Raw genomic sequence first — 10,960 nt, forward strand, 5'->3', positions numbered from 1 at the left:
GTTGTTGGTGGGGGCCCAGACATGCTGATTTCCTGAAGATTTGGCCTATACCAGACCTAACCAACCTGTAGCTCTTCAGCTGTTGTACAACTACAAGTCCCTCCAAAATCCTACATAAGCCCCCAGAAATGATTTTGCTTATTTATTCTTATTGTTGTTATTATTATTATTAATTATTATCCTTTATTTACATAGGGTGAGATGACACAAACATATATATACAATAGTATAAACAAAACAATAAATAAGTAACTTACAGTACAGGAAATTGCAGGACATGGACACAGCTTATACACATTGCAGCGTCAGTAGTCCTAATACCAAAATAAGGGAGGTAGTACCAAAAACCTTCAGTAGGTGGCGTTGTAGGCAGTGGGAGGAGATGATGGAAGACTTTATTTGTATTTTTCATTTTTTAAACCCCAAAAAATATTACTTATATTTAGTATATACTTTATTATTTATGTCATCATATATGTGCTATAGATTGACACGCTCTGTTATTATTCTAGGACTGCAGATAGTTTAATTCCACTGATACCCTCTTTTTACTCCCCCCCCCCCCCCCCCCCGAAGTTATCCCTCCCCCATTATGTCACAGCAGAACACTGACTGCTTTATTATTTTGGGATATTTGGGATATTTCGGTAAAGGAATTGGAATAAAAACATGTATGTGTTTTAGATCCACAATCGGTCCTGCTTGGTTAATCATGACACGCTGTGAATGAGTGAAAGAACTTGTAGCGCTCTACAAACTAAGTGAGGAAAATCAGCAGGAAGATTATAAATTGTGAGATGAAATTGCCGAAGCCGTGTTAAACTTGAGATCCATTAACGTCTTTCTGCAACAATTTTATAATATTGCCATTTGGAAATTTGACGGCTACAAATGGATCGTTCTATTTTGTTTGATTTGATGAAATAAAAATTGCATTTTTCGGCAGCATAGAGTGAGCACCTGTAATGAAAGGGAAATGGTTACGTGTCAGAATGTATAATGGAAGACTTTGCAAACTAACAGGCATTTTATCTAGACGCGGAATTAGGGAGAGTAGTGTCAGCTGTTTGTAGCCACAGTCTGCGTACAGCTATCTGCAAGATGTAAGCAATTGCTGTTACCTCTGGTAGACATTGTATGACTCTGTAATAGGTACATTTAATCAGCCCTAATTCTCAGCGCTTTCCCTGTGATCAGCTGACAAACTCTACAGCTCTTCGGTTTCAGCAATGGGCCTAGGTATTAAAAAATCTAATAATGCAATTGCTAGGAATAAACGGAAGACTACAGGAGGATTTCAATGAATCAGCATTGACACAACGTGACATTCATCACGTCAACTGGCACACCACCCTCTAGGGCAGGGGTGGGCAATAAGGGTCCCTCCAGCTGTTGCTGAACTACACATCCCAGCATGCCTTACATCAGTTTCAGTATGGCCAAATAGCAAAACTAAGTCAAGGCCTGTTGGCATGTGTAGTTCATCAACATATGGAGGGTTGATTATTGCCCGCTCCTGCTCTAGGGGGTGCGAGGGAAAAGTTTCCATGTTGGCAGCATCATAAGTGGCCAATATTTGCACAGCCAGATATCAAATCAACACGTTGCATGGAATTGAAATGAGCAATTTCATGATGGCCACTGCCTACTGCTGGGTACACATGAGACAAACTGGGATCTTGGCCGGTGGCCCAACTGACAGAACGATATGTTGATTGGCTGCGCACACTAAACGATATATTGTGCGACTGTGACATATGTAAATTAGTGGCCACATCCAGAAGCGTAATGTTGTTAAAGATAACTACAGATCTGTCTGCACTGGTCAGCAGATAAGAAGCAAGGGATGATGCACAGGAGACCCAATAGGGCGTACACACTAGAAGATGAGGACTACACTATTTGTTGCTCCAATTTGGGTCAAAATAAAAAAATCGTCCAATATATTGTCTAATATTTTCCCGGCTTTAGCCTTATTTCCTTCAGACTTTGCTTGGTCTTTGAATACCTTAACAATCCTTTCGCTCTCGGTGACCTGATCACGCGCCAGCTGCAGTCCACCATCCTTACCTCTTTGAACTGTAACGCTACCATTTTCAACACCTTTGCACCTTTCTAGAGCAACTTCTCTCCCTAATGTCTTCATTATCCTTTCCAGAATTGCCAGTCTTCAGACACTGGAAAAAAGAGTATTTACCAGCTGGTAGAGAGTATGCGCCAGGGATAGGAAGTATGTGTTAATCTGTTTACATGAAGGAATAGTTGGTTCCTCAAAACAAGATACAAGCAAGAAAAGGGAAAGGTGGAGCGCTAAATCTTCAAAATTCTTCGGTGGGTGGGCGGAGATCCCGGCGGTCTGAATGGCGGCCAGCATGGAAGGGGGAGAACCCGGCAGGCGGCCGGGCGGAGGAGACGCGTCCTGTCTATATGGGCAGCAATGTATGTAATTCACTGTAATGCCGCTGGGGGAGCATCACATGGTTTCCCTGCTCCCCCAGCGGCACTATGCTAATTGCGTTCGTTGCTGCCGACTGTCATGGCGGACAGGGAGCCAAGTGCCGAAGGAGCTGGAACGCTGGTGCCGGGGACATCATTCAGGTAAGTATAGTGCACTACACAGGCACACACACACTACACACACAACACACAACACCCACTAACAGAATCATATACCCACTATCCACGTCATACCTCCATTATCCACGTGGGCGTGGAGTTAATCTTAGAAAGTGTGGTGAGTGCAGCAAACCACCGAGCCCGAAGTGTGGCGAGGGGACGCATATCAGTGCCATTCATCCCTAATCTGGCTCTGTGCTTAACCTGAGTGCGTGCACATACCTTGCACATGCCAGTGCATGGGTCAGTATTACACATTTACACTAGGCAGAGATACCATGTCTGAGAAGAATATACATTTTCTGTAAGAAACTCCTGAACTGTATATTTTTTGTACGTGTTACGGAATATCTCATCTACCTTCACCTAAGATATTGACACACTCTGGATCTCTCAGTAATAAAGTTAACAAATTATCTGTTCATTTTCCACTTTCCTGGCTGTCACATTTCATCTTTCTTCAATTTTCAATTAATTTAGAGGCCTTGTATCATAGCAAGTAACTTACTCTGCGCCATGGTAATTAGCCTGAATTATCTCTCCACTGCCTCCAAGACCTGAAGCATATGCTCCCTTTTAACTGGTCCTTTACAGGTATTTCACTGCTGTTCTATATGAGAGATGCGATATTGTCTATCATACTTAGGGGTATAGGTATCAAGCCTTGGAGTGGGATAAAGTGTAGAAGTTGCCCAATGCAGCCAACCAGTTTCTTACTGTTGTTTAACGTGTGTGTGTGTGTGTGTGTGTGTGTGAAAGGTGCTGCACTCCCTAATTTAAACATACAAGGTGTTACATTGCTGATACTAGTAGGGCAACACAGGAATACAAGAAGGGAAAATATAGGTGCATACTCTAAGCCAGGCATTCTCAACCATGGTCCTCAAGGCACACCAACAGGGCAGGTTTTAGTGATATCCAAACTTCAGCAGAGATGTTAAATCAAAATAACTCCAGTACTTATTTATACCCCTTTCACATTACAAAAATATCCCGGTTTGACGTGCGGTGTGATGGCCTTCTGAAAATACCCGGGTCCAGCAACCTGGCATTCCAACCCAAGTTTCTGTGCAGTGTGAATGGGTAACCTGGGTTGAGCAACTCAGGTCCCGTTTGAGCTATAGGGAGGAGACAGTGTCCGCTCCAAGAGCTGTCTCCTCCCCCGTCTCCGATGACACACAGCCGCTCCGCCTGCTTATTGCCGGGCTGCTGTGGCGGACCTTGAATCACAAATCCTGGGTAATTCCTTCCAGGAAGGACACGTATACAAATCCCGTGTGCCATGTGAAAGGAGTATGAGTCACCTGTGCGCCAGCCTGGATATCACTAAAGCCTACTCTGTTGGTGTGCCTTGAGAACACTGGTAATCAAAGCAATTATAATTAACATTTAGTCAAATTAAGGCACTTGCCACAATTTTGGCCCAAAATGTGTTCTTCCCTACCACGCCAAGGTAACCTCATCAGTTGGGTCTCTAACATGCCTAATACTGGTTCTATCTAGGTCTTGCTTATCATAGTGTCCATTCCAATATGTTGACAGCTAATGCAAGGACCCATACTAATTAAAACATTTTACTTAATTAGCTGATAGGAGCTGATTGGTTGTTAATTTATATATCTCAATGTTATCTCTCTCCAAGCATAACTAAAACTCTCTTTGTACCTGGCTTCACTTTATTTCTTTATTTCTCTCCAAGGTCCCCCCCCCCCAAGGCTTGATACGTCCTTATGTAGAGTATATTTTAGCTGTTTTGATATGTATGGTTTCGGGATAGAAAGTGGCGATAGGCCTCATTTGCTAACGTTCATTAGAATGTTCTTGCTACATGATTGTTACATGATTTAGTACAAGGGGTTCTATGCCCACTGCAAAAACTGTAAATGGCAATATAATAGGGGAATACAGGATGACGGGGGAATGATTTTGGATTTCTTTCATTGGCGGTAATTGAACGATCCACATGGTTTAGGTTTAAGCTGCTAACCAGATGCCCTGCCCTATTAGCCTCTCTTATCCACTAACTGCCCTAACAACCTCTTTAAAGGCTTCCACTATGCTCCCTTGCTGTAAGACAGTGACTTTAAACCTTTTTACCTCCTGGCACACCAAACAAGATTCTAAAATTGCCAAGGCACACCATAAAACCCTCACAGGGAAAAAACACATTGGACCCCACAGGGAGAAAACACATTGGACCCCACAGTAACAAAAAATAAATTGGCCCCCATATGAAAAAAACAATCACAGTTGTCCCCACAGGTAACAAAAATAAAACACATTGGCCCTCACATGAGACCAGAAAATAACAGTTGAGCTGTTGGTGGCTGTAAACTGGCGTGGACATCTCTAGATCTGGGGGCACACTTAAGAAAAGCTGAAGGCACACTAGTATGCCACGGCACAGTGGTTGAAAAACACTTCTGTAAGGTATTGCCTGGCTGTACTACAGTATTTGTCCATGATTTATCTCACCAGCTCTGGGTTAGTTTGCGTCCATCTTTTGCAGTGTTGTATTGCCCTCATTTTGCACTCTTATATGCTCCTTCTGGTTGGCATGTGGCTTGCACTGATGAGCACTAACACCTGCTGATTTCTAATTACTTCCTTTATACAGGGGCGGTTTGGCCCACCGGGAAACCGAGCCATTTCCCGGTGGGCCTGCCCAAAAGTCATTAAAAGGGGCCGGCCGTGCTCCCCCATAGGCACTTTGCCCAACTCCAAAATGGCCACGGGAGGGCTGCTGCACATGCACGCGCATCACCTCCCAGGCTCCCACCTCCCAGCTCCCGTTCCCAGCAGCAGCAGGTGAGCCACCCACCCCCTGGGGCATACCGCCGCGACCTCAGGCATGTTGCCGCCACCCTACCCCCCCGGTGGGCATACTGCCACCCACACCCCCCCCCCCCCGCTCCCGGGCCGGTTTCAAGAGCCAATCCACCTCTGCCTTTTTTATCATGACATGTATAGCAATCTCATTCACAAAATAAGCTATGTATGGCTCACCTATTAAATGTTCACAAGACATTTTGGCTGTCACAAGTTTGTGCAACATTCTCCTCCAAGTGAAATGCTATCAGGCAGTGAGGTCATAGTCTTCTGAGGAAGTTGGGGCATACCACAGCTGCCATCCAGAGCCACATCCCCGGAACGCACCACAGCCAATTGCATTGGCAGGCTGCAACAGTAAAAAAAAAAAAAAAAAAAAAAAAGACAATCATAATAAAACAAAGTAATGTCTGTGTGCCTGTAACTAAACTTAAAGAGTCCTTCTTTAACTGTGTCAGACAAGTACAGGTCGAGTATCCCGTATCCGAATATCCGTTATCCGAATTATTCCGAAATACGGACATTCCAGAAAGTGAAAAAAAAATTTTTTTTTGCTAAAAACTCACTGGGGACATTTGTAACAGCACTACTGAGGACATGATATGTAACTGGCACTATATATGTACAAGAAAATGATTGCTTGGCATTCAAATTCAGTGCTGAGATAGTACATACATTTTGTTTCACGTTTTGAAACCTTGTTTTTTGAACAAATAAAATATATTTGTGTGTATTTTATGTGGTAATAAAATATATTTGTGTGTATATTATGTGTTTATACAGCATAAATGCAAGATACTTCAAAATACATCATTGAAATATTAAAATATTCCGAAATACGGAATAATCCGTTATCCAAAATTCTCCTGGTCCCGAGCATTTTGGATACGGGATACTCAACCTGTATTAATATTTTCCACCAGACTTTTCGTTTAAATAAATCAGGACTCCCGTGCAGGCAGGAAGGGGTGCAGCCTATGGGAAAAGGACATGACCTCACAGGAATCCCCTTTTTCCATCATCATTCAAGGCATGGCCAGAGCTCTGTGAGCTGCTGGCCATTCCCCCTGTCACTTTGTCTCTGTGAATAGACGCTGAGCGTGTTTGCTAATCAGCAATAACGAATAGCGGGCAGGTGAGACAGTCCGTTAGTTTAAAGAGAGGAGAAAAAATGGCAAATGGAATCAAGACAACTTGTGATGGTTATTATGTCCAGCAATGGGTATGGGGAAGTATATTTACTAAGTCTTAGATGGAGATACAATGGACATAGATAAAGTGCCAGACAATCAGCTCCTAACTGCCGTGATACAGACTGTTTAAAAAATGATGGTTAGGGGCTGATTGGCTGGTACTTTATCTCCGTCCAATGGCTTGGTTATAGATACCATGGAATCGTGATTTAGACATAAAGGCATGCAGAGGTAAGGTAATCATCCTCGGTAATAAGTACTTTTCAGATGAACGTCTTCGGCGAATTGAGGGTGGGCGTTAACATCATGTGATGTTATCCACCTGCCCTGAGCAGGCAGAGACACGACTGTGTTCGCTCTCGTCTCCCCAGTGTTTCTATGGGCGTGCCCACTGTTTTTGTGGCCACACTCATGAAAGGATGGGTGTCCGCCCAGAAATGCTTCACCGCACACTGAGCTGCTTTGAGCTGAAAGCGGCTCAAACTTGCTGTTTTGTGCAGCTTTGAGCTCAAAGTCGCCCAGTGTGTATGGGCCTTTAGTGTGCCCTGAGTACTGGATTTGGAAAACACTTTTCTAGGTTTTTTTAACACTTGAAAGATGATTTAACAGTACTATAAAATATTCTTTGTATGCAAATCAGGCGTGGAGGAGGTTATGAGGGCGTATTAAATCCTCATCATTTTACAAGTCAGATAAAGGCCAGTTTTATAAAAATCCATTACAGCGGAGAACACATTCAGGAGCCATGACACATTTTTGTTTTACAGTATCTAGCTCATTTTTTTTGTTCACATGCATTCATATTAATATAGCCCCATCTAATGGTCAGCCAAGAATTAGCTTAATTCTGAACTTCACAGGCTTCCTTAGTAAGCATCCCATGTTTTCTGAGTAGAGATACTGTATGCATCGGACACTTTTTGTGTTTGTGTTTTTGGATCTGCATTGGTTTTGCCAAAAACACCCTTTCGGTTTTGGATTGGATCTGCATTTTTTTTTCAAGAAAAAAACAAACATAAAAACAGCTAAAATCACAGAATTTGGGTTATTCTTTGTTCCTACGGTATTATTTACCTCAATAAAATTTATTTCCACTCATTTTACAGTCTATTCTGAACACCTCACAATATTGTTTTAGGCCAAAAGGTTGCACTGAAGTACTGTAGCTGGAGGACTATTCTAAGCAACACAAGTGGGAGGTATACTGCAGTGGCGTAACTATAGCCCTGCAGCCCCCGCGGTGGCGGGGAGGCGCTGAGGGACTGTGGGCGCCGATCTGCGGGGCTATAGTTATTAGCCCACCCACCCCCTAACAGCAGACAGTTTTTTGGGATGCTAGAGGAGGCGCGGGCCTCCTCAAGCATCCTTAAAAACTGTCTGCTTTTAGGGGGCAGCCATTTTATGATGGTCATTATAGAACTGCAGGAAGAGACGGAGCCGGGAGAAGATATGCGCTGCGGCCGGGACCCTGACTGCGGCGGCGGCATGCGGAGGGGTAAGGGGGGTTTTCATTGCACTTGGGAAGGTGGGTGGGAAGGCTAGGGGGAGGGGAGGCGGCGCTGCCAATATCGGCGGGGGGGGTGGGGCGCTAAAATTCTTGTTACGCCACTGGTATACTGTAAATACGTTGCCCATTTAGGAGTGGCACTGCAGTGCCAGACAGGATGGCAGTTTTAAATACTAGGCCCCAAAGAGCAGATGATGCAAACAAAAAAGTTTAACAAACCCATAATTTCAGCGACCTGTGGTTCCCCCTGGAAAAAAGCTGGCCAAGTTCTCCGGATCATACAACCTCCATTTTTGATTACTTTCACATTCTGAGAAGCGGCAAGAGGAAGACGATTTTTGAAAAAGAGGATTCTTAAAAATGATGCTGTTGAAAAAGATGATTTTTTTGAAAAAAATTATGATGTTGAAAAAATAACCTTTTTGAAAAAAAGATGATTTTTGCATGAGATGATTTTTGAAAAAGATGATGCTTAAAGAAAAGAGGCTTCTAGCTGGTGAAGACTAGAGTACAATATGGGCAAGAGTGCGATTAGGTCAGTAGTCATATTGAGAGGCACACAGGACAGCATCCCTCAACAGTACAACAGCAGCACACAGGACAGCATCCCTGTATTATTTTTTTCTATGGCACACACAGGACAGCACCCCTGTCCCTTTAGTCTGGCTCCAACTACTGTCTGCATCTTCGCTCAACAAGCTTATCCCTTACTAGTCCGGATTATAGTCAAGTCTGTACTCAATGATATCTTCTGATTGTGTAGCAGGTCAATATCAATGCAATCTGGCATACACCCTGAACGATATCTTGTTCCGATTTAACCAGAAATACTGTAGCAAGTCATGCTAATATTGGCATAGGGTATATACCCATCCTTAGGAGGTGTATGTCCTGCACCGGGTATAGGAAGGCAGTAGTGCACGCTGATGACTATGATGTATGTGTAGATGTAGGGGGAAATTTACTTTGAATACAAATGTGATTGAGTCATATTCGTATTCTTAATATGAATGAATATGACTGCAACAACCATGGGCACTGGGGACAGCCTCAGGTTTCCGCCTGGGGGGGCTGAAACCTGTGGCTGTTCCCACTTCCCCAGGATCCCTGCTCAGGCTGGGGATGGGGATTGTATAAAAAGTCTCCCGCCCGGCTGTGGCATTACTCTGCTGGCTGGTTGGGCCTGGTGCTGGTTCTCAAAATACGGGGGACCCCTACTCATTTTGTCCGCCATATTCTGGGAACCAGGTCCGGTCTTTGAGCCTGGTGCTGGTTTAAAAAAATACATTTTGAATTGTTCCCTGATTTTTTAAACCAGGGCTGATTATTTTTCAGGCGTATTGTAACGGCAAATTGCTAATTAGACGTATGTTTCATACGGCCACTTAGTAAATTAGGAATCCCATTTAAATGAATGGTGATTCCTATTCGTATCCTTTGATGGCGTATACAGTCGTATTCATAAATACGAATACAGAATTACGTGTTTTTGGCATAGCAAATGCCGAAAATACGAATACGTCTAAAACAGGTGTATTTACTTATAAGAATACGCCTATTTTAGGCGTATTTCACTCAGTATATTTCCCCCACAGTGTTCATTCTAGAACCCTGCACCTTTCAAATTCCGTGCAGTTCCTCTTTCATGCCTGGGGTGTCGCTCTCTGCTGTGGTGCTTCTAGCAGTTGGATATGGGTATCTTCTTAAATACAGATCAGTCTGTGCTAGAAGATCCACATTAGAGATTGACACCGTAGGCAGGATAGAGGAACTGCATGGATTTTGAAAGGTGCAGGGTGTTAGAATGAACACTGCAGATATGTACAGTTTAGCAAACACCCATTTGTAATTTCCACCCGTTTGCTACCTACTCTGCTATTACTTCTGATTGGGGATTTATCTTCATTACATAACGTGATGAATATCCATACTGATCCAAGTGACATGCAAACATCAGGTTTACAAACTGGAGATTTAGATAAGAACAACCTTCATCTATTTATTGAATTAATGGCTTTGAATTCGTTTTATTCTCTGGATTAAATGATAAAATATGTGTTATTTTGGATATTTTACAATAAACACATTTTTGCATTGAAATTCCAAACAAAGAATCTATTGTGACCTTGATCGGCTTTTATCCTGTTTTCCACTGTGTGGTAATTAAATTTCAATGTTAATTGAGTTTCTTTTTATATTAGTATTTACATGTGATTCATTAGTCTGAGATAAACTTCAAAAGTTCATTTGCTGTGAAAAATCGAGATTTGTGACACCTGCTGCTACCTTTTATTGGCGTGGCATATTAATAAGCGCAGTACTGTACGACGTATTAGTTATGAGCAAGGATTACTGGCATTGCTGTAGTTACGGTACGCTTTATGTTCAAAAAGAGACACAAAGGAAATAAAACATAATGGGATGTGCAATAATAGATGGGAACATTGAAGAAAATGTGCAGTACTGTATTAATAGGATCACGGTGGAATAACTACAGTATAGTGGGTGTAGGGTGTACCAGGGCTATTGGGCATGCAGGCTTATGGGGTTTGCCCACCCTGTGCACAGTGGCATTAGTGACCAACAGAGTGATAAGAACAGATGACACTGTATTAAATACAGTACATAAAGGGACAGGCTACAAAACTCATCACAGTACTAGTGTATGAGTGCAATGATTATACTATATCATGGCAAGTTCTTTGTAGACAGGGCCTGGTGACGAAAATTCTCAAGGGCCTATATGGTGAAGCGGAGGAGGTGTGACCAGTACTGTATTGGTGTGACCAGTGCTGTGTGTGTGTGTGGCCAGGGC

At 43.0% G+C, this 10,960-nt stretch overlaps 1 long non-coding RNA gene across 1 annotated transcript; it reads right to left on the minus strand.

Moving 5' to 3' along the window:
* Window positions 1-595: 595 nt before the first annotated feature.
* LOC146079423 (uncharacterized) lies at window positions 596-8,508 on the minus strand. Its single transcript, XR_014474521.1, has 4 exons — window positions 8,365-8,508; window positions 5,623-5,794; window positions 2,071-2,177; window positions 596-960 (listed from the first exon to the last, which is right to left on the minus strand). It is a non-coding gene; the product is annotated as an uncharacterized LOC146079423 (long non-coding RNA).
* Window positions 8,509-10,960: the final 2,452 nt, after the last annotated feature.

Source organism: Crinia signifera, chromosome 5 (assembly GCF_055691185.1).
Source record: "Crinia signifera chromosome 5, ASM5569118v1, whole genome shotgun sequence".
NCBI lineage: Eukaryota > Metazoa > Chordata > Amphibia > Anura > Myobatrachidae > Crinia > Crinia signifera.